The sequence below is a fragment of the Agelaius tricolor genome, unplaced genomic scaffold, assembly GCF_023055355.1.
Source record: "Agelaius tricolor isolate 1412-34295 unplaced genomic scaffold, bAgeTri1.0.p SCAF_42, whole genome shotgun sequence".
Taxonomy (NCBI): domain Eukaryota; kingdom Metazoa; phylum Chordata; class Aves; order Passeriformes; family Icteridae; genus Agelaius; species Agelaius tricolor.
In genome coordinates, this window is record NW_027269302.1 from 1,083,091 (window position 1) to 1,107,781 (window position 24,691).

The window sequence follows — 24,691 nt, forward strand, 5'->3', positions numbered from 1 at the left end:
GCCTGGCCAGCACCCAAGCTCTAAGTGGGAGAGAATTCCCTGAACATCATTTAAAACAAGGCTCTTGAGAACAGCGCTGAGGAGTAAAGGTCTGGGGGCGACAGACTAATGAACCATGCAAGAGCTGTCTCCTCCAAAATCCCCTCAGCACAGAGATGCTTTAAACCCAGCAAACTGTGGGAGTGGTTCTGTAATAATCACTGGGGCTGCATCTGATTGCTGAGAGTAGATGTCACAATGCCATCAGTTTAGAGGAGGCTTCCCACCAAGCTGAGATATCATTTCTTGGAACTGTGAAAAAGACTTAAAAATGATGAGACAGCCCTGGGTCAAAGCATGGAGGATTTTGGTGGGATTTTGGGCAGATGGTTTGGTGTGTATCCAGAGTGACTTTGGGCAGATTTGGGGCCTGCTTGGGGCAGGTTTGGGGCAGATTTGTTGCTGCTGTTGGGGTTTTTCTCCCGTTTCCCCAGCTGCGGGCAGAGCCCCGAAGCACATCCTGTTCCTGCCCCACTCCCTGAGGAGCCCAAGGAGCTGCTGCTCCCCATGCTCTGCACCCAGGGAGATCTGGGGCAATCCCGGCATCCCGGGCATTACGGGCCCTTTGGGCACTGGGGGATTCTGGGGCTTGGGGGGCGAGAGGGGTGAGGGGGGCTTGGGGCTGGATTGTCTGGGGAAAGGATCGGGATTTTGGGGAAATGTCTGCATTTTTGGGAAAGAGCAGGGTTTGGGGGGGAGGGAATTCTGGATATTTTAGGGAGGAAATTTCTTGAATTTTGGTGGAAATTTCTGGATTTTTTAGGGAGGAATTTCTGAATTTTTTGCGGGGGTCTTCTGGATTTTTTGGGGAGGGATTTCTGGAGTTTATGGGAATGTTTCTGCATGGGGAATGGGGTTGGTTTTGTATAGTTTGGGGAGGAATGTTTCTGGATTTTCTGGGGAAAGTTCCTCATTTTTTTGGGAATGCTCCAGGATTTTTGGAGGAACATTTCTGGATTTCTATGGGAATGTTTCTGGATTTTTGGGGGAAAAGTTTCAGGCGTTCTTTTGAGAACATTTCTGGATTTTTTGGGGAACATTTCTCCATTTGGGGGGGAACATTCCTGGATTTTTGGAGGGAAATATTCCCAGGTTTCTGGGGAACACTCCCGGGTGTCTGGGGAACATTCCTGGGTTTCTGGGGAACATTCCCAGGTGTCTGGGGAACACTCCCGGGTTTCTGTGGAACATTCCCGGGTGTCTGGGGAACATTCCCGGGTGTCTGGGGAACACCCCCGGGTGTCTGGGGCTCTCCTGGCCCCGTTCCCAGCCCAGGTTCCCGGGGTTCAGGAGCTGCCCTGGTGCCCGGGCCCCGCGACATCGCCTGGGTGCAGTTGGAGCCCGAGGTGCAGGCGGGCGCCGCCCGCGAGGCCCTGCAGGGCTTCAGCATCACCCAGAGCAGCGCCAGGAAGATCTCCTGCCCCAAAAAGGGACCCAGTTTCCCACCTAAATCCCCTCTCTCCATCCCAAATCCTTCTTTGTGCATTCCAAATCCTTCTTCTTTCACCCCAAATCCCCTTTCCCAGCCCCCAGGGATTTTGGGGCTCCAGAGGGGTTATTGGGGTTTTTCCCAGCATTGTACCCAGGGTCTCTCTGCAGACATTGCACCTGGAGCTGCCCCAAATAAACCCCAAATAACCCCAAATTTTTGGGACTGGGGGCGGGGGGGGGGGGGGGTGGCGATTCTAAATTTCGGGGTTTGGGGGTGTTTGACCCCAAACTTTGGGAATTGGGGGGTTTGATCCTAAAATTTGGGGGTTGGGTGGGATTGATCCTAGAATTTGGGGTTTAGGGGATTTTGACACCTCAGGGTTTGGGGATTTTTGACCCCAAACTTTGGGAATTGGGGATGTTTGACACCTCAGGATTTGGGATTTGGGGGTTTTTGTTCCCAGGATTTGGGGTTTAAGAGGTTTTTTTTCCCCAGGATTTGGGGATCAAGGGGTTTGACATCCAAACTATGGGGATGAGGAGGGTTGGACACCTCAGATGTTTCAAACCCCAGGATTTGTGGTCAGGGGTTTTGGCCCCAAAGTTCGGGAAATGGGGGGATTGATCCCAGGATTTGGGGGGATTTAACCCCAAAGCTGGGGGGATCAGGGGGATTTGACACCCCAGGTTTTGGGATCGGGGGGATCTGACTCCAAAGTTTGGGATTGGGGCTTTAGACCCCAAACTTTGGGGATTGGGGGTGTTTGACACCTCAGGATTTGGGATTTGGGGGTGTTTGACCCCAGACTTTGGGAACGGGGGGTGATGGACACCCCAAATGTTTCAAACCCCAGGATTTGGGGTCAGGGGGATTTAACCCCAACATTTGCAAATTGCAGAGTGTTTGACACCCCAGGATCTGGGATTTGGGGGGTTTAAGGCCTAAAATTTGGGGTTCGGGCTGGGGGGCAGGGGGGGAGGTTGAGATCCCAGAGTTTGGGTCTGGGGGTGTTTGGCCCCCCCCAGTGTTTGAACCCCCAGGATTTGGGGTGTTTGACCCCAATGTTTGACCTCACCTCGGGTTTGGGGCCGGGGTTGAGATCAGGGACATTCCCTTGAGCCAGCGGCGGGATCGGGATCGGGAACGGGATCGGGAAGCGGAACAGGAACGGGGAGGGTCCCTGAGCCAAAGCCGGACCCCAACCCCAGGGTGAGGCCCTGCCGCAGTCCCGGAATGGCCCCATCCCCACAATCCCGGAGCCCTCCCCAGGCCCAGCCCCTCCCCGGCCGCTGAACGGAGCCTCCCTCAATCCCAGCCCGCCCCGATCCGGGCCGGAGCCATCCCCAGAGCCTCCCCCATTCCCGGCCCGGACCCTTCCATCCCTTTTTGGGGCGGCTCCTGCCGCTCCCCGCCCATTTCTGGGGGTTCCAAAGGGCCCCGCGGACCCTCCCCATTTTGGGGGTGTTGGGGGGGCCCCAGGGCCGCCCCGAGGGCCGAGGGGGGATCGAAAGCCCCAAACCCGAGGGGCTCCTGGGGGTGCCCAGTTCCTCCCGTCCCCAGCCCGAAACAGATCGTGGCCAATCAGAGCGCGGGGCGCTGATGACGATCCCGTTGCCGGGCAGAAACTCGGCGCACTGGCCCCGCCCGGCGATTTCCAGCGAATCAGCGCCCGGCTCGGCTGTGACTCATCGCGTGCCGGGCAGAACCCAGCGCCTCTCACAGCGCTGGCCAATCAGAGACTGCGCGGGGCCATTCCCAGCCAATCAGAGCGTTTGTCGCTGATGACTCTCAGTGTCCAGGAGAGGAATTTGGGGCGGGGGGCGGTGACCCCGGCGATGGGGATGGGGCGTGCGGCTGCAGCTGGGGCCGCACTGGTGGCACTGGGGGCGCTGGGAGCCCCCCCGGCCGCGGGGGGAGCGGGGGGCGCGGGGAGAAGGGGGGCGGGGGGGCCCCAAATTCAACCAAAGGGGGGTCGGGACCCCCAAAGGGAGCAGGAGGGGCCTGGAACCCCCAAAACCAAGCACGGGGGAGGGGATTGGGGACTGGGGGAACGATGGGGAAGGGGCGGGAGAGCGGGGGGAAGAGGGGGATGGGACCCCCAAATTGAGGTGGGAGGGAGCTGTGGACTGGGGGAAACCCCCATCAAATCCCATTAAAACCCCATAAAAATCCCATTAAATTCCACTCAATTCTTATTAAACACCATTAAAATCCAATAAAATCCTATTAAATTCCATTAAAATCCCATGACATCTCATTAAAATCCCATAAAATTCCATTACAATCCCATCAAATTCCATTAAAAGTCCATAAAATCCCATTAAAGTCCCATTAAATCCTATTAAAATTCCTATTAAATCCCATTAAATTCTATTAAAATCCTACTAAATTCCTATTGAAATCCATTTAAATCCCCTCCAATCCCATAAAATGATCCCAAATCCACACAGAATTGGCGCTGAATTACCCCCCACACATATCGCCCTAAAAACCCAAAAATGTGAAAAATTACCCCAAATTTACCCTGAATAACCCCAAAAAAACCCCAAATAACCCCAAAGGCACACAAAGAACCCAAATCCCCCAAATGACCCCAATCCCATAAATGACCCCAAATCCCATAAATGACCCCAAATCCCATAAATTACCCCAAATCCCATAAATGGGACTGGGAGAGGGGAGGAGAGGGGAGGGAAAGGGGGAGTGGGACAAACTGGGCGAGGAAATCAAACTCTGCAGTCAGACAGAGCAGGGATTTGTGTATCCAGCGCTGGGAGTGAGGGGGATCTCTCTGGCAAAAACCCACCCGGTCTCCTTTAGCCTTCAGCTCCATTTCAAAAGTCACAATTGCAACACTTCATTAGCATACTCACATTTGCATAAAGCTGTGTCCCGGTTTTACAGCCGTGTGTGGCTTCAGCGCCTGCGTCCTTTCCTCCTGTGGCGGCCCTCAGTCTTCTGGTGCTCTTTTGATGAAGGCTTCTGTCGTCCTCCTCACGCTGGAACTTTTTACCTGGACCATCAGCCCATGCCTGGTGCTCCTTGTTCTTCAGTCTAACCTGGTCTGAGCTGATTTTGCCCTTTGCAAGCTCTGTTCAAACTTGCTCTCTCGCTCTCGGTGCGTTTGTTGTGTCGCTGGCTCTGCTCTCTCTCTTGCTCTGCTGCCTCGCTGGCTTTGCCTGCATGTGAAAAATGCATGTATTTTATGATTGGCTTTTCGCAAATATTAAAATGAATATTATATGTCTGCTGTTAGAATATTATATATATATATATATATATATATGTATTTATTTTATATATATATATTATATATATATAATATATATTATATATAATAGGGTTACATATTATATATTATTATATATTATATATTATATATTATATATAATAAAATATATATTATATTTTATAATAATATAATATATAAAATATATAATGTATAATAATATATAATATATATACTATATATTATATATATTATATATAATATATATTATTTATAATAAATATTATACATTATATATTATATATTACATATATTAAAAATCATATATTATATAATTTTATAATATATAATATATATAATATATATTATATATTTTATATATATATAAATATTATATGTCTGGTGTATTAATTCTCTTAAGTAGTGTGTTAAATATAGTTTTAGGTTATAAAAATTGTTAAAATAGAAACGATGCTATGTAGGATTCTTTTTTTAAAGAAAGGACTTGCAGTGAGATAGCAGCCACAGGACACCTAAATCTTTCCAAGAAAAAGAATTTATTGCCCTCTTATCAGAAGGAATGAACTTCTTCCCGCCTCGAAAGCGCTGTTAGGATTCGGAGGAAGAAGGTGGCACTGCCCAGACAGAATCCTGTGTTTGAATGGAATTTATGCATCATGGATGAAGTGTATGAATATGCAACAGGCTGTTGTTTTTAAGGGTTAATCCTTTGTTAACGGGTGTCCTTTTTCGGGCTCGTGGTGCCCAGAAAAAGGTACCCGCACCTCCATAACCCTTTCTCTCTATTGTCTCATATTGTCCTAATTCAAATTGTCCAAATTATTATTACTCTTATTGTATTGCTATTTTTATAACCATTTTATTACTAATGGACTTTAAAAATTTCAAAATCAAGTGATTGGCGTGTTTCACACTGCACATCTCGCTCCAGGGCTGCTTGTGCTGAACCTTTCCTTGCACAGCCCTGAGGATTCCCCCAGCCCGGGCTCCCAGCAGCTCCAGGCCCGGCCAGGAGGAGCAGCAGGGCCAGGGCTGGCCGGGCGTCCCCCCAGATGTGGCCCCCGCTGGTGGCACAGCCGGACCCTTGGGAGGCTGCCTCAGGCTTTATTGTCCACCAGCATCCCAGGAGGGAGCAGAAAATCCTCCTGCAGACGCTGATTCTGGACACTCCCAGCGCTTCCTGGTCTCCAGGAGCTTCTGCCAAGCCCCAGTGAAACCTCGGTGCCACATTGTTCCACAGCCTCACAACGCTCTCCTGGCTCCCGTGAGGTCCCTCTGGGTCCTGCTGCAGCCTTGGCTCCATCAGGGTCTCCTGGTCTCCATCAGGGTCTCCTGGCTCCATCAGGGTCTCCTGGCTCCCATCAGGCTCTCCTGGCTCCATCAGGGTCTCCTGGCTCCATCAGGGTCTCCTGGTCTCCATCAGGGTCTCCTGGCTCCATCAGGGTCTCCTGGCTTCCATCAGGGTCTCCTGGCTCCATCAGGCTCTCCTGGCTTCCATGATGCTCCACTCAGTCCCAAGGGGCATCCGCGGCTCAGCTTTGGAGCCCTGCAAGATCCAAAGGTTCCTCCCAAAAAACACCAGCCCAGGGACCCCCAGGATATTTGGGCTGAGCTCCCGCTGCCCAGGCACCTGCATGGAACCCAAGTGACCGCTGGGACTCCATGGAATGTCCTGGAACAAACTGTCCCTGGTCAGACAGGGGTGCCATGGAACACAGGTGCCACTGGGACACGGACACTGCCCATGGAACCGAGTGTCCATGGGGACAGAGCTGGGCCTGATGGAACACTGGAGAACATTGTCACCCCATGGAATCCATGGAACCAGGTGTCCATGGTGACACTGGAGAACATTGTCACCCCATGGAATCCATGGAACCAGGTGTCCATGGAGACACTGGAGAACATTGTCACCCCATGGAATCCATGGAACCAGGTGTCCATGGTGACACTGGAGAACATTGTCACCCAATGGAATCCATGGAACCAGGTGTCCATGGTGACACTGGAGAACATTGTCACCCCATGGAATCCATGGAACCAGGTGTCCGTGGTGACAGAGCCGGGCCCAATGGAACCTACTGGAACACAGGAGAACATTGTTACCTGTTGGAACCCGGGCTGCTGAGAATTTTGGACTTTCTGAGCTGGCAGACACTGACCCCCAAGAGAACACTGCATTTGACCTGAGGCTGTGGAGAAGGCTTCCAAAATGGAATGATGGAGCTGGGATTATGGGTGTGGAGTTTGAATAGAAGGGTGTAATATCACATGGTGGACAACTTGGAGTTTAAGGTTTTAGAATATAGTAATATATATAAAGCAAGATGGAGGTTTTAGGGTGGAGGCTGATCCGTTTTCTTTGCCTTCTTCACCTGCTTCTTCTTCTTCTTCTTCTTCTTCTTCTCCTCCTTGTTTTCCTTCTCCTTCTCCTTCTCCTCCTCCTCCTCCTCCTCAGGTTTGGGTGGTACTGTGTAATTGGATAAAAAAGTCCCTTATGTTGGGCACGGGTGCTTGGTTATTGGGTTAAAAGGAAAAATAATTTAGGTGTCATTTCTTAATTGGACAGTTTATCCTCAGAAGACCTTGCAGAGAGAGAGACGGGGTTCCATTTTCACCTTGTTAGTGAAGTGCTGCAGAACTCACAGCTTGTGAGACTGTTCTAGAGACAAGAGCTAATGAACACCTGAGTCCAAACAAGAAATGCTGTCTTGGGATTTCATCCCGACCTTGGCAGAAAAGAAGCAAAAGAATTGACTGTTACCCCACGGAATCTCGTGGAACCAGGTGTCCACTGTTTCACTGTGCAGCCTCAGAGAGTGGTGAGACCCTTGTGTCACCATGGAATATCCTGAAACCACAGCTCCCTTGTGACAAACCTGGGCTTTATGAAACCAAGGACACCTCTGGGATGCAATGGAATCTCAAGGAACCAAGGGTCAGCTGTCAACACATCAGCTTCTCAGGAAACCAAGGCAAACACTGTGACACAGAGAGGGGCCTCATGGGACCCAGGAGACCATGGTGACAGCGTGGTGGGATCTCATGGAACCAAGTGTGAATTGTTACAGGAGCCAGGAGACCATGGTGACACCGTGGTGGGATCTCATGGAACCAAGTGTGAATTGTTACAGGACCCAGGAGACCATGGTGACGCCGTGGTGGGATCTCATGGAACCAAGTGTGAATTGTTACAGGACCCAGGAGACCATGGTGACACCGTGGTGGGATCTCATGGAACCAAGTGTGAATTTTTACAGGACCCAGGAGACCATGGTGACACCGTGGTGGGATCTCATGGAACCAAGAGCCCAGAGTTTCACGGCTCAGCCTCATGGAGCACTGGAGACCATGGTGTCCCAAAGGGAACACATGGAACAAAGGCTCCTTAGTGACACAGCAGGGCCTCATGGAATGCAAGAGATCATCCTGATGGAATGGAAACTCATGGATTCAAGGGTCCACTCTTTTGCTGCCTGGCCTCATGGAATGCTGGAGACCATTGTGGCACCATGGAAACGAATGGCACAAAGGCTCCACTGTGACCCAGCAGGGCCTCATGGAACCAAGGACACTGCTGTGATACAATGGAATCTCATGGAACCAAGGTCCAGCTGTGGCAAAACTGGGCCTCATGGAACCAAGGACACAGCTGTGATGCAATGGAATCTCTAGGATCCAAGGATCAATTGTCAACACATCAGGTTCCCATGAAACCAAGCAGAACATTGTGACACAGTGGAATCTCATGGGAGCAAGGCTCTGCTTTGATCAAGTGGGGCCTCATGGGACACAGGTGCCACTGGGACATTGTCAGGCCTGGTAGGAACAAGACACCACTGTGTCAGACCAAGGCCTCATGGGACCCTGGAGAGCCCTGGGACACAATGGAACCTGATGGAACCAAGGGCCCATTGTGACACGGCAGGGTCTCATGGAACCCCTGTGCCACTGGGACATTGCCAGGGCTGGTGCAAGCAAGGTTCCACTGTGACAAAGGCAGGCCTTGTGGCACCCAGGAGACCATTGTGGGACAATGGAATCTCATGGCAGCAAGGCCCCATTGTGACAAAGCGCGGCCTCATGGAAGCCCAGTGCCACTGGGACATCTCCAGCCTTGGAGGAAGCAAGTGTCCATTGTGACACAGCACAGCCTCAAATCACAGGAGAGCAGAGGGATGCCATGGAATCTTGGGGAACCAAGTGTCAATTCTAAACACAGCGAGGACTCATGGAACCCAGGAGACCATTGTGATGCTGCACTTTGTCACAACGGGGCCGTGCTTCTATGAGGATCCATGGGCCCACAATGTTCTCCTGGGTACCAGGAGGCCCCGCTGGGTCACAATGGCCCCTTGCTCCCACGAGCCACAGCACGGTCCCCGTTGCCCCTGGGTTCTGTGAGGCCCTGCTGCGTTCACAACTGACACTTGCTTCCATGAGATTCCATTGCGTCACAGTGGCCCCCATGTTTCCATGAGGTTCTGCTGGGTCACAGTGGACACTGGGTTCCACAAGAGCTGGCAATGTCCCAGTGGCACCTGTGTCCTGTGGGCCCCACTTTGCCAAAGCAGAGCCTTGGCTCCATGAGATTCCAGGCTGTCCCAATGCTCTGCTGAGTTCCACGAGGCTGTGCTGTGTCACAATGGACACTGAGTTCCACCTGCCCTGGCAATATCCAAGTGGCCCCTGGCTTCCATGAGGCCCCGTTGTGTTTGCAGGTGACACTTGGTTCCCCAAGATGTCATTGTCACGCCGCTCTCCTGGGCGCCCTGAGGCCTTGCTGTGTGTGAGACATGACCGCTACTTTTAAAATTTTAGAGTTGATTCAACCTTGAAAAAATGACAACAAAGGACTGAAACAGGAGAAATCACAGCACTGGGAGCCCTTCCCCACCCCGTGCCTATCAGCCACATGGCTCCTTCACAAATTGGCTGCTCCTCCTTTTAGGCTTTTGGTGTTGCACCAGGTAATCCTAGCCCCACCCAAAGTCTGTCAGGTAACTCTTTGTGGCCGTCCATTGGTGGAGAATGCTTTCTTGCACCCTGACTGGAGAGCAGGTGTTGCCATGCCTGCCTTCCAGTGACAAACCTGCCCTCCCCAAATGCCCCAACCACCAAGGCCATTACAAGGGGAGGGGAAAGAGGACTATGGGGGACAGATGACAATAACATCACTACACATCTTAACACACACATAGGATCTATCTCCTCACTGTGAGACCCAACTATGACATTACTCATCTGTAACACTGTGCAATAATGGAGCCTTGTTCCTAGCAGACCTGGCAATGTCCCAGTGGCACCTGTGTCCCATGAGGCCCCACTTGGTCAAAGCAGAGCCTTGGCTTAACAACTGACCCTTGTTTCCTTGAGATTCCATTTGTGAAAAACACGTTCACTCTCCTGTGAAAATGTACAAAGTTTAATAAGGGACAATGGGAGACCAGGACCCTGGAGCAAAGGTTATTACGGCCGGGTGCATCTTGGCACTCAGCCAGGAGCACCCTGTTACCTTCGGGGATCCCCTGAAATATCTTTCCCCTTACATCAGCCTGGTGCATATTCATAGAGCCTCATGCATATCCATAAACTACTTTACATATTCCAGGAATGATTTTACATGGCCCCTCCTTGGGTCTGCCTTTTCAGAGCATGTGTGTTTCTTGGCTGTGGTTTTGGCTCCTTCTCTTTATCACCTCCAGTTTTTGGGCCTTGCTACACTCTGCCTTCAGACGGGGAGTGCTGATAGTTGGCAGATCTGTACAGGTGTCCTCATCCTGGGTGCATTGGATGTTATCCCATCCAAGCAGGCAGTTTAACAGAAGCAGCTATTTCACTGAGATCAATTAACAACAGAAATAAAAACTATATCTTTAGAACAAAGTTACTTTAACATCACACATATAAAATCCATTTTAATATTTGCAAAAAGCCAATATTATGATATTTATCTATAACAGGGTGAAGGAGCCCTGGCCCAGGCTCTGGCCCTGGGGGACACGGGGACGCTGCCGTGGGGTCCCTGTCCCCCTGTGCCACCCCCAGGGCCCCGGCCCCCCGTCCCCGTGTCAGGCTCTGGGGTCGATCTCGTGGAACATCCTCTGGGGGAGGCTGCGGGGCCGGGAGGACCCGGGGGGACCCGGGGGGACAGGGGACCCCGCTGTGCACGAGCAGGGTTGGACTGCTCTGGGGGGAGCTGTGAGGGGGCCGGGCAGAGTGACCTCCCCAGTGACCTCACACAGCCCCCGTGATGTCACACAACCACTCTGTTATGTCACACAACCTCCATATGATGTCAATCAGCTGCTATGTGGTGTCACACAGCACATTTGTGGTGTCACAGTCACCCTATGATGTCACAGCCTTCTTTGTGACATCACACAGCTGCTCTGTGACTCTGCGTCACAACCCACATTGTGATGTCACAGAGCCGCCTTCTGTGATGTCACAGCTCGCTCTGTGATGTCACAACCCCCTCAGTGCTGTCCCACAGCCCACTCTGTGCTGTCCCACAGCCCCTTGCTGCCATCCCAGCTGCTCTGTGGCTCTGGGACACAGCCCCAGAGGTGCTGCTGTGACACAGCCCCCACGGGGACATCCCAGAGCCCCGGCCAGTGCTGAGCCCCTGTGAGCTCTGTCTGTGCCCTGCTCGTGTCCCTGAGGGGCCCTGGCAGTGCCCCAGCCCTGCTGGGCTGTGCACAGGAGCTGCTCCTGGCCAGAGCTGTCTCTCTGCAGCTCTGCTGCCCTTGCCAGGAGCTGCCTCTGGGCCAGGAGCCCGGCCCAGCTCAGCAGCACAGACACAGCACAAGGACTTTAATCACCCTCTGGGCCTTTGCTGCTCTTTGCATCACACCCAGTCCCTCAGAGTGGGCTCAAAGACTTCTCAAGAGCTCAGAGTGAGATTGAAATACTGAAGTTTCTTGTACTTTACAGAGATCCCTGTGAGGGACAGGACTGAGAAAGTGTCCCCAGGTTCCAGGGAGAGCAGAACACTGGAGGCACTGATGGCAGCTGGGGACAAACAAGGCAAAGGTGTCTCTGGTGCTGAGCAAACCTGGATTTGTTTCAGGAATGTAAAGGGCCAAGGCCTGAGTCCCAGGGCCTGGCCAGGCAGATCCTGTCCCTCCCTCCTTGCTCAGGGCTCTTCCCGGGATGGGCACTGGCATGTGGGGATGGGCAATACCAAGGGCAGGAGCGTGGGGCAGCCCCTGCCAGGCTGCTGAGCAGGGACAAGGAGGCAATGAGGCCCCAGGCCTGCAAGGGTCACTTGTCCCCTCCTGGCTCAGGCCCAGGCCCAGCAGCCATGGCCAAAGCGCTGCCCAGGTTGGCTCTGTCAGGGCTGTCTTGCAGCTGCTGCCCATCCCTGTGCCCTGTGCAGCCCAGGCTGTCCCACGGGGTCCCTGCCCTGGCCTCTGTCCCTGCAGGCTCTGGGCATCCCCCGGCTGCCCCACCTGGCTGGGCCCTTCCTTTGCTGACAGCTCTGCCTCCTGCCTGCCCCTGCCTCCCCACACAGAGCCTGGGGCTGCTCCAGGCTCCTGCTGGGGATGTGCTGCACCACAGCCCTGCCCTGACAGGGAAATTCCTTTCTCCTGCAGCCACTCTGGGCCTCCCCAGCTGCCCTTGGCGTTGATTCTTTCTCTCTCTGGCTGTTTTCCACTATGTCAAAAGGATCCACCATCCCTGAAATCGCTCTTTAAACACTCTCATGGCTCTGCTCCACTGTCCTCAGTCTCCACCCCACTGAGCACAGAGCTCCTTTGTCCCTATACAGTGCTCATGTTCCCAAGGCCTCCAAACCCCTCCTTGGGACATCTCTGGGCCCTCTCCAAGGTGTTTCCAAATGAAAACATTCGGCTCAGAGTCTAAAGAAATCACCAGAGGACAGGGCCAGCCTGACCTGTCTGTCCTTGCTACTTTTGTCTGGGACCAATCCTTGGATATACAGAATTTGGGAGGCCAAATTCTAATTTTGGCCATGGTCCCTGGACAAGAAGGCTGGTTCTTTTCCAAAGGAATGAAGGAACTGAGCCCCAGTGTTTCAGGGGCAGATGTGAGGTGACCACCAGAGGCCAAGGCCAGCCAGAGCTGGCAGGTTTGGTTTTGTGAGATACCCTTGCATAGATGGAATTATTTTAGGGAGAGTACCCATTTTGGCAATGGGCATCTGAAAAGTCAGACAGCTCTTTTCCATAGCAAGGAAAGCACAGAGCCCCCGTGCTCCAGGAGCTGATGAGAGGCAGCCCTTGACATCCCAAGATCAGCCAGAGCTGTCAGGTGGCCCCTGGGAGGCCAAGCCAGCCAGAGCCATTCCATGTTCCCTGGGTTCCATGGGGTCCCACAGTGTCCCAATGGTCCCTTGCTTCCATGGGGCCCTGAGGTGTCATAATGCCCCCTTGGTGACATGAGGCTCTGAAGGTTGGAATGGTCTCCATGGTTCCATCAGGCCCCACAGAGCCCCAATGGTCTCTGGGTCCATGGAGCCCCTCTGTGTCACCATGGCCCCTTGGTTCCCTGGGCTCCAGTGGTGCCACAATGATCCCCTTGGTTCCCTGGGCTCCTGTGGTGCCACAATGATCCCCTTGGTTCCCTGGGCTCCAGTGGTGCCACAATGATCCCCTTGGTTCCATGGGCTCCTGTGGTGCCACAATGATCCCCTTGGTTCCATGAGGTCCCCACAGTGTCCCAGGGATCTCCATGGGAAGGAAAGAACCCAGCCCCACTGTTGCAGGCGCAGCCACCAGAGGCCAATGCCAGCCAGCCTTGACAGTACTGGCAGATTTTGCCTGGGAGCAACCCTTGGATATTGAGAATTTCAGAGGTGGAATCCCAATTTCAGACATGGACACTGGAGGAGAAGGATGGTTCTTTTCCATAGGAAGGAAAGCACAGAACACCGGTGGTGTCTCAGGGACAGATGAAAGGCGGCCATCAGAGGCCAAGGCCAGCCAGACCTCTCTGTCCTGGCAGCTTTTGTCTGAAAGCAACCCTTGGATATTGGGAATCTGGGAGGTGGAACCCCAATTTCGGCCGTTTCTGCATGGATAAGAAGGACGGTTCTTTTCCATAGGAAGGAAAGCACCCAGCCCCAGTGTTTGGACAGCAGGGGAGAGGCAGCCCCCAGGAGCCAAGGGCAGCCAGACCTGTCTGTCCTGGCAGCTTTCACCTGGGAGCAACCCTTGGATGTACGGAGTTTTGGAGGGGGAATCCCAGTTTTGGCCATGGTCAGGATGGGTGTTTTTGCCCATAGGAAAGTAAAGCACAAAGTCCAAGTGTTTAGGAAGAAGATGAGAGGTGGCCACCCTCAGGCCAAGCCAGCCAGCCCTGTCTCTCCTGGCACCTTTTGTCTAGGGGCTTTCCTTGGACATTGGGCATTTTGGAGGTGCAATCTCAGTTTTGGCTGTGGGTGCCTGGACAGGAAGAAGAGTTCTTTTTATGACGAAGGAAAGCACCCAGCCCCAGTGTTTCAGAGGCAGATGAGGGCCAGCCCTCAGGAAGCCAAGGCCAGCCAGACTTGTCAGTGCTGGCAGCTTTTGTCTGGGAGCTATCCTTGGATATAAGGAATTCCAGAGGCAGTTGCCCAGTTTTGGCCATGAGTGCCTGGTTGAGATGGAGGGTTTTTTCCCACAAGAAATAAAAGTGATAGTGGAGCCCTGGAAAATGTTAAAAATAGTCTTTGAAAATATTGGGCTTTGTGTTTTCTCAGGTCACTGCACCTGCCTAAGCAGTATGATAAAAGATATAATTGTTAGATGTGGTGATTGTTTAGTAATTAAATATAATTATTATATAACCATAAGAAGAATCGTGAGAAACTATGTTGGAAATTTAAAGGGGGCTATGTTTAGCTGAAATCTGTTTATACAATAGAAGAATATAAGTTTAATAATTACATGAAAGTTATGTAATGATAGAGTATAAAACACGTTCACCTCGAATGTGTGGTCGGAATCAGATTTGGGTGGAAACTCCCCGATTCCCAGAGCTCTTGAATAAAAAGCACCGCATATAATCGCTGATGTGATTATGTGTTTCTGAACGCTAACATTTTGGCGACCCCGGATGGGACCCTGCGGGTGCTGCTGAGCGAGTTTCGCGACTCGACCACGCTCCAGCCGGCACCGAGGGATTCTCGGGGAGCTCGATCGGCCGCGACCGCTTCTGCCGCTCGCAGCGTCCCCGGGAGAAAGGTAAGGTGCTTTTTACTTTGGTTTGGGTGCCTGCCAATGAGACGCAGTGAAAGCTACGCTTGGTTGCGCTAAAGGAATTCCTGCTGGTACAAGCCCAGGCGCCGTTCCATAAGACAATCGCGAAAGCGGTGCGGGTTCGGCAATTTGTGGAATATTTGGAATGGAGAAACTGAAAGGGATTTTGGGCAGCAACACCTCTATCCTGCAAAGTTCTCCTTTGGGGTGCTTATTAGCACATTGGAAACAGGGGAATTTTGGGGAAGAATTACGTAAAGCTAAGTTGATTGATTATTGTATTACATGGTGGCCAGGATATGCCTTGGAGTATGGTGAAAAATGGCCAAAATACAGGACTCTGCAATATAACACTATTTCGCAGTTAATGTCATTTTGTAAACAAGAAGGAAAATGGGATGAGGTTCCGTATGTTGATTTGTTTGTCTATTTACGGGCAAAGCCAGAATGGCAGGATGAATGTGGATTAATGATGGTTAAAACATCTGCAAGCAGTAAGTGTGGGGTTTGTGAGGAACGTTGTTTAGAACACTTGGCGTTGAAAGAAAGCCTGAGTAGGGAAAATTATACAGATATTGATTTACAGGTAGCTCCAATAGGAACAAGAGAACCTAACCCTATCCCACCTGTTCCATCTGTCCCTATCCCACTGCCTGCTCCTACCCCACCTAGTCCTGAACCTGTCTCGTCTAGTACACCCTTCCCTCTTTATTCTCCTCTCCCATCGTCACCTGATCCCTCTTCCTCGGAAGATGAGCAAAACCTAACTGTGGTAGGAAGGAGAGAGAGAGAATCAATGATGGGGTAGCCCACAGAACCAGGAGTCGGTCTAACCTTGCCCCAGTTATGGATAGAAAAGACATAGGCAGACAAAAACGGACTGTAATTGCCCCCTTGCAACAAAGTGTAGGAGTGGAAGGGCCAGTATTTATAAAAGTGCCTTTCTCTCCTGCAGATTTAGTTATTTGGAAACAATCAGCCAGAATTCATAGAGAAAATCCTGATAAAATGGCATGAGTATTAAAAATGGTTATAAAAAACTCAAAATCCTGACTGGGATGACATACAATAATATGTATATTAATATATTATATATATAATTATATATAGTATAATAATATATCTAATATATATCTATATAGTATATTAATATATCTAATATATTAATATTAGATACTTTGATGGATTCTACTGAGAAACAGATGGTACTTAAGGCAGACAAAGAAAGGGCAAGAGAGCACATCAGAAATGGACTTGTAACAGGGAATTTAGATGAGAATTTCCCAATTGAGGATCCAAATTGGGACCCTAATTTATTTTGCGATATGGGGAGACTACGGAAATATCAAGAGTGGATCCAAATAGGAGTTCAGAATGCTGTGCCCAAAACTATAAATTGGTCTAAACTATATGAAGTTCAGCAGGAAGAGACAATGTCCAGACTTGAACAACCAGTTTCACCAGGGCAATCAGTGCCAGCAGGTTACCAAGGGGATGGTTTTGGGGGAGTATACCAGCTGACTAGACATAGAGCCAGTAGAACAAGTTAAGGAACCTGTTATAAATAAACAATTAGGACATAAAGAGGTCAAATTTCTAATAGATACAGGAGCTACTTACTCGGTATTGAATGATTTGCAAGGACAAATTGGGGACAAGGAAACAACAATAGTCGGCGCTACAGGAAAGAGGAAAAACGGCCATTCTTGCAACCCCTAGATTTGTGTTTTGGGAACAAAGTTATAACACACGAATTCCTATACGTACCTGAGGGTCCAATTCCGCTTTTAGGGAGAGATTTGCTAGCGAAACTTGATGCGGTAATAACCTTTGAAAATGGGGAGCGTATAATGAAAATATCTGAATCAAAGATGGGACAGATTTTAATGATCAAAGAAAAACCTGTTCCCTCTATCCCTAGGGAGGTAGGAGATGCAGTGATTCCCTCTGTATGGGAGACAGATATACCAGGGAAGGCTAATTGGCACAACCAGTGCATGTAGAGTTAAAAGAAGGGGTGAGGGCTGTACAAGTCAAACACTATTCCATAAAACCAGAAGCATGGCAAGGAATAAGTAAAGATAATTGAGAAATTCTTGAAATACCAAATTTTAGACAAAGAAAGTAGGAAACTGTTTGTCTGTGAGTGGGAAAACCCAGGGAATGGGAGAAAGACCCAGCTCACCTGGACACGATATAAGAACTCGCCGACCCTATTTGGAAACCAACTGGCAAAGGAGCTGGAGATTTGCACCGAGAGTGGGCAAGTACCAAGAGACCAATACCTGTTGTTGCAGTATGTTGATGATATACTAACAGCTACAGAAGAAAAGGCAACCTGTATAAAGATAACCATTGAGATTTTAAATTCCCTGGGAATGGGAGGTTATAAAGTATCCAGAGGAAAGGCACAAATTGCCCAACAGACTGTGATCTACCTGGGATGTGAAATTTCACAAGGGCAACGAAAACTAGGCACTAACTGTATCCAAGCCATTTGTGCTATTCCAGAGCCCCAGAATCTACATGAGCTGCGAGTCTTCCTCGGGATGGCAGGATGGTGTCGCCTGTGGATCATGGACTATGGACTGATTGTGAAACCCCTGTGTGAAGCTCAGAAGATGCAGCCATTCACCTGGGGCAAGCCACAGAAAGAAGCCTTCCTAAAATTAAAGGAAGCACTGACAACTGCTCCAGCATTAGGCTTACCTGATCTGTCTAAAGATTTTCAGCTGTTTGTCCATGAAAGGCTGCGCCTAGCACTAGGAGTCCTGACCCAAGGTCTGGGAAGCTGGAAAAGGCCGCTGGGCTACTTTTCCAAACAACTTGACAGCATAAGTGCCGGGTGGCCTCCATGTCTGCGGGCAGTCGCAGCCACTGTGATGCTGATACAAGAAGCCAGGAAGCTCACGATGGGAAGGCACATAGATGTCAATGTACCACACATGGTAACCACTGTCTTAGAGCAGAAGGGGGCCATTGGCTATCCCCAAGCAGGATGATGAAATTCCAGGTAGTCCTGACTGAGCAGGATGATGTCACATTAAAAACAACTAACCTTTTGAATCCAGCTTTGTTCCCAGGTACCACAACTGAAGAAGGCCCATTTAGAGCATGACTGTGTGGAGGTAATAGAGTACACCTACTCAGCAAGAGAAGACCTGAAAGACGTCCCACTAGAGCAGCCAGAGTGGGAGCTGTTTACAGATGGGAGCAGCTTCGTGGAAAACGGAACCAGATACGCTGGGTATGCGGTAACAACAGTCAGTACAGCAGTGGAGGCAAAGGCATTACCACCAAATACATCTGCCCAGAAGGCAGAACTGGTTGCTTTAACCAGGGCACTAGAATTAAGTGAAGGGGAAAGGATAAATATATGGACTGACTCAAAATATGCTTTTGGAGTGGTGCATGTACACGGAGCACTGTGGAAAGAAAGGGGACTATTGTCCTTCTCTGGGTATGCACATTAAACATCAGAATGCAGTCCTGCAATTGATAAAATCAGTACAAAAACCTGAACAAGTGGCAATCATACACTGTAAAGCACAGCAATCAGGAAACTCCAAAATCTGTGAGGGAAATCAAAAAGCAGACTGGGCAGCCCGACAGGTTGCTCGAGAGGTGCAAACAACAATGGCATTGATACCTTTAAAGCTTAATGTATCCCAATTCAATTTGCCTCCAGAACCAAAATATTCAGTAGAAGATGAGAGACTGGCACGTTTGCTAAATGCACAAAAGAATTCAGGGGGATGGTATGTGACTGCACAGGACAGATAGTGGTACCCCCTTCATAATGAGAGAAGTTCTACAAATTAAACATAACGAATGTCACTGGGGAGCAGAGGCATTGGTACAATTGCTAAAGCAGAGTTTAATTTCGGTATGTATGTTAACAATGGCAAAATCAGTAATGTCAAAGTGTGATATCTGCTTGAAAAACAACCCAGTGGCTAGACGACAGGCACAGCTAGGAAGAATTCGGATAGGAATAGAGCCAGGAGACTATTGGCAGGTAGATTTTGTAGAACTGCCAAGAACTCGAGGATACAAATACCTGTTAGTGGGGGTTGACACATTCTCTGGGTGGCCAGAAGCCCTTCCCTGTCGCACCGACCAAGCAAAGGAAACAGTAAAGTGGTTACTACAGGAGATTATTCCCAGGTTCGGGGTACCCCTAGGGTATCATCAGATAGGGGGCCCCATTTCATAGCTACAGTAGTAAGAGAGGTAAGTAGATTGCTGGGGATAACTTGGGACCTCCACACACCATGGAGACCCCAGTCCAGTGGACAGGTAGAGAGGATGAATCAGACACTAAAGAGGCAAATCAGTAAAATATGCCAAGAAGCCAAATTGCAGTGGCCCCAGGCTTTGCCAATAGCACTGTTGAGGATTCGGATAAAGCCTAGGAGTGGGATGTCAGTCAGTCCTTATGAGATATTGCATGGGAAACCATATGAATCTCCTGAGCCTAACCCTAATGTGCACGTCACAGGAAAGCAGGAAGTGTATAATTATGTTCTGTCTCTTGGGAAAACTTTAGCTCGGCTCCGGAGCATCCTCGTGTGGAATAGACCGCTGACTCTCGAGAACCCAGTTCATAACATACATCCAGGAGACGAGGTGTACATCAAGAACTGGAACGAAGAACCGCTGAAAGAAAAGTGGAGTGGGCCCCACCAGGTACTGCTGACCACCTTTACAGCAGTCAAAGTAGCCGGCGTGGACCCCTGGATTCACTACACCCGAGTGAAGAAAATCCATCCTGGATCACGGACTGTGTAAACTGTGGAACCAACAAGGCTGCAGATAAGATGTGTTTAATCACTTTGAGAATGCTATCAGTAATTGTGCCAATGTTATGGTCATTAATGTCTTTGGGATGTGAAATGCAAAAAGATCAACTAACCACTCTTCATTCTAGAATGAAGAGAGAGGTACAAGCAGAAACACAGGTGATAAAGGTTTCTAATGCAGTTTGGGCTGAGAATGTAATGATTGGATTAGTCAAAGACTTTGCCAAAATGCAAAACACCTGTAGAATAACTGCCTGTCTGCCAATACCAAAGGCAGCAGGAGACCCAGTAAATTGGGGAATCATAACAGCAAAACTACCTGAAATACAAAACAAGAAAACAATTGCATGCAAACAGGTACCCGAGTCGAGGCAAGTAGTCAAGGAAACTTGGGAGAAAATAGGAACATGGATGAGACCCATGGGCCAGAAAGACTGTATTCTAAGTGATGGCACACTAGGAACCCCTATGGGAGAATCAGGAGGCATCACACAATGGCAATGCTATTTGCCACACTATAAAAAGATTACAGAAAATGTTACAGAAACCACTCTGGTACAGAAGTGTGAGGCCAAGGATCAGAAAGATCAGACAGAGCCTTGGGACAGTGCGTGGTCTGTGAGTATCCTTCAAAGATTCCAATGTATGGCAAACACCCCTTGGTGCATTAAGTGGGAAGGCTCCGAGAATGAAACAGATCCAGCAGTAACAAACACTGCCACCAGTAGCAGAACGAGGGCAGACAAAGTAAGTTGGTGGGCATGTAATAAAACTTATGACTGCACTTCTGATGATGCAGAGATAAAGCAGATGCCACCCCTGGCAATAGCCCTACAAACTGGCTGTGCTTGCAGAGGGATCAAACATAAACAAGGCAGAGGGAATTATAAAGCAGTTGTAGGATGTACCAGGAGTACAGTCCGAGGTCCAGGACAATTTGTATGGGCAGCAAGCGATGGCACCTGGACAACACATCTGCCTGTAGATGGGAAAGTAAAGGAAATTACTTTAGGCCTCCCAACCTCATGTCCAATTTGGAAAAAGTCCCCATTTAACGGAAAACATGAACTTGTGCAGATAAGAGCAAGACGAGAAGTTCTAGACAATGAAAATCCAGATGACACTTGGCAAGAACCCTCTGGTGGAGTGAAATTTGGGTGGGCCCTAGAGTCTTTGCTTGGTCCTACAGCAAACTATCAGAGTAGAAGATGCTGTACAAACTTACAGGTCAGGTAGATAGACTGGCAAGAGTCACCCGGGAAGGCTTTAAAGAATTAAACGTACAATTACAAGGCACCACAAAAATGACTTTACAAAATCGATTAGCCTTAGATTTGTTACTCCTGAAAGAGCATGGAGTATGTGGATTTTTAAAGGGACGGGTTGGTCATTGCTGCGTTCACATCCCAAATGTAACTGCAGATGTAGAATATGACATCAATCAGTTGAAACAAAGAGAGCATGAAGCACAAGAAGAGCAAAAGGATTTGACTACGACCTGGCTAGGCAAAATCTTTAAAGGGTTAGGGTGGAATGTGAGTTCATGGATTAAATCTGTCATTGAGAGTGTGATAATCTTACTAATTGTATTCTTAGCAATTTGGTTAGTTCACAGCATCTTGAAAGGAGAGATACAGAAGAAAACGTCCTGGAACCAGAAGATAATAAAGGCTCTGACACGAGATCCACGCCCACCATCTTCTGGTTCTCCAGTGCATGACAGCATCCACGACAACGTTTACATCAACCATGGACTTGAAGAACGTCAAGAATAAATTGAGAAATAAAGGACTGTATCAAGTGAAAACATTTACACCTATAGTCAAGTGAAAATGCTTTCAAAGGGGGGAGAATGATAGTGGGGCCCTGGAAAAATGTCAAAAATAGACTCTGAAAATGTTAGGCTTTGTGCTTGCCAGATCATGTGAAATTGCACCTGCGTAAGCAGAACATGATAAATGATATAATTGTTACATGTGATGATTGTTTAGTAATTAAATATAATTATTGTTTAATCATAAGAAGAATCATGAGGAACTATGTTAGAAGTTTGAGGGGGGCCACGAGGAGCCCATGCTTGGCTGAAATCTATGTATACAATAGAACAATTGAAGTTCAGTCATTAACATGAAAGTTATATAAGGATAGAATATAAAAACATGTCCATCCCGAACCCATGTCGGAGTCAGATTTGGGTTGGTACCCCTGACACCCAGAGCTCTTCAATAAAAGCACCTGCATATAATCATTCTGGTGATTATGTGTTTCTGAACACTAATATACCCAGTAAAGTGTTAAACCCTTCCCAGTTGCTGTGCATGAGGGTCTGTGAATATGCACCAGGCTGATGTAAGGGGAAAGGTATTTCAGGGGATCCCTGAAGGTAACAGGGTGCTCCTGCCTGAGTGCCAAGATGCACCCAGTTTACATCTTCCAAGAACTGTTTAGCATGGCTCTGCCCTGGATCTGCCTTTTTAGAGCATGCAGATTCCTTGGCTGTGGTTTTAGTCCATTCTCTTTATCGCCTCCAGGTTTTGGGCCTTGGTGCACTCTGCCTTCAGACGGGGAGTGCTGATAGTTGGCAGATCTGTACAGGTGTCCTCATCCCGTGTGCATTGGATGTTATCCCATCCAAGCAGGCAGTTTAACACAAGCAGCCTTTTAACAAGCTTAATTAACGACAGAAATAAAAACTATAGAACAAAGTTCCTTTAAAAAACAGTCCCAGCCCATCTTTGATCCCAGTCTGTGTGGTCCTGATCCATATGGTCCCAGTCCCTGGGATCCCAGTCCATACAGTCCCAGTCCATATTTGATCCCACTCCAGGCTATCCTGGTCTGGAGGGTTCTGATTCACAGGATCCCCATCCATGTGATCCCAGTCCAGGTGATCCCAGCCCATATTTGATCCCAGCCCATATGTGATCCCAGTCCGTATTTCATCCCAGCCCATATTTGATCCCAGTCTATATTTGATCCCAGTCCGTATTTGATCTAAGCCCATATTTGATCCCAGTCTGGGGGGTCCTGCACACACTCCCAGGGTCTGGAATTCCAGTTCCCAGCCAGGAAAAAATGTTCCTGCCCTTGAACTTTCTTCCTATCCCCTCAACAAATTGCAATAAAATTATAAACAAAGAAATAATAATTGAAATTAAATAAATTATAATAAAAATAAAATATAAAAATCTCAACTCTTCTTTACAATGTTTCAACTCCAACAATGATTCAACTCAAACCAACAATAACTATTATTATAATATTACCAATGCATATAAATAAACAAATTATATATCAAGAAATACCTGTTGAAAATTTTAACTCGATGACTAATGTACTTTAGATTAAAAATATCTAAAGAAACTACCATGCAATCTAACACATCTTAGTTAAACAATGCATATTACAAATATACTAAACACAAAACCAAACACCACTATAATTTTTCAGACATTTCAACCAAACAATTAAACTTTAATAACATCCTTAAGTACTCTTGAAAAATTAAAATTATTTTCAAAAGATTAATTGTGTGCAGGTGGTTTTATTTTGATATTGGTTTTTGGATTGTTTGGGTTAGATGATTTAAAAAATGGGACTTTTATAGGAATTGAATCAGCTGAGAAGGTGGCACTCTGCAAACAGAACTGACTGAAAATGAACGGGACAGAATCAGTAACTCTGAAAGTTTTATTTGCTATCAAATACATCCCACACACCCAGGCCCACACAATCCCTATCCCACTGCTCCAAATTGGGATCCCACTTCTCCCAATCTCCTTCGAACCCCATCCCACCCTGGTGGCTGTGGAATGGATTGAGTTTGGCATGGGATTGAGTTTTTTGAGGAGGGAACAAAGAATTTGAGGTAGGATTGAGCCTTTTTGGGTTAAAATTCAGTTATTTTCAGTGGAATTTGAGTGGTTTTGAGGGGACAGATCCATCCCTCTTGGCTTCCGGAGTAGAGAGAGATGGAGAAGAGAAAAAAATTCAGGCCAAACCAAAGGAGAAGCAGCCAGGTGTGTTCCCAACATGGATCACAGGGAATGTGAGTGACCAGGGCTGTGCCCAAAGTGCCTCCTCCAGTGGGGGATGGAGCTGCAGCAGCGCACGAAGCTCTTCCCGCACTCAGGGCACTCGCAGGGCTTCCCTTACCGGTGCCTCCGTTGGTGTCGGGTAAAGTGAGAGCTGCTGGAGAAGCTCTTCCCACACTGGGGACACTCGTAGGGCCTCTCCCCAGTGTGGATGCGCCGGTGGGTGACGAGGTCAGAGTTGCGCTGGAATCCCTTCCCGCAGTCGGGGCACCGGAATGGCCTCTCCTCTGTGTGAATCCGATAGTGCCGGAGGAGACGGGAGCTGGTCATAAACCTCTTCCTGCATTTATCACACTCGTAGGGCCTCTCCCCTGTGTGGATGCGCCGGTGGGTGACGAGGGCGGAGTTGCGCTGGAATCCCTTCCCGCAGTCGGGGCATTGGAAGGGCCTCTCCTCTGTATGAATCCGATAGTGCTGGAAGAGACTCGAGCTGGTCTGAAACCTCTTCCCGCACTTGGAGCACTCATAGGGCCTCTCCCCAGTGTGGGTCCTCTGGTGGCTGATCAGGTTGGAGCTCTGGCTGAAGCTCTTCCCACACTCCCCACACTCGTAGGGCTGTTCCCCAGTGTGGGTCCTCTGGTGCCTGATCAGCTCGGAGTTCCACCTGAAGCTCTTCCCACACTCCACGCACATGTGGGGCTTCTTCCCATCATGGAGCTGCTCATGGAGCACCAGCTCCGAGCTCCGGCTCCATCTCCGGCCGCCTTCCCGGCCCAGGCTGCCTCTTTCCCCCTCACATCCCCGCCATCTGCGTTTGCAGCCCCTCCTCGTGCGGCATCTCCGGGCCTTTTCCTCCCCGTTGGCTTCCTGCGCCGTGGAGCCGCTCAAAACGGCCTCTGCCACCAGGTTCTGCCGCGGGCATTTGTCCT

The 24,691-nt window shown here is 49.2% G+C and overlaps 1 protein-coding gene across 1 annotated transcript in view; it reads right to left on the reverse strand.

Annotated features, from left to right (window-relative positions):
- Positions 1 to 4,514: 4,514 nt before the first annotated feature.
- LOC139603906 (zinc finger protein 3-like) overlaps positions 4,515 to 24,691 on the reverse strand; it is a 109,516-nt gene continuing 89,339 nt past the window's right edge. The window contains exon 2 of the transcript XR_011683846.1: positions 4,515 to 4,650. The gene's annotated coding sequence lies outside the window, so the exon portion shown is untranslated. The remainder of the gene's footprint in view (positions 4,651 to 24,691) is intronic.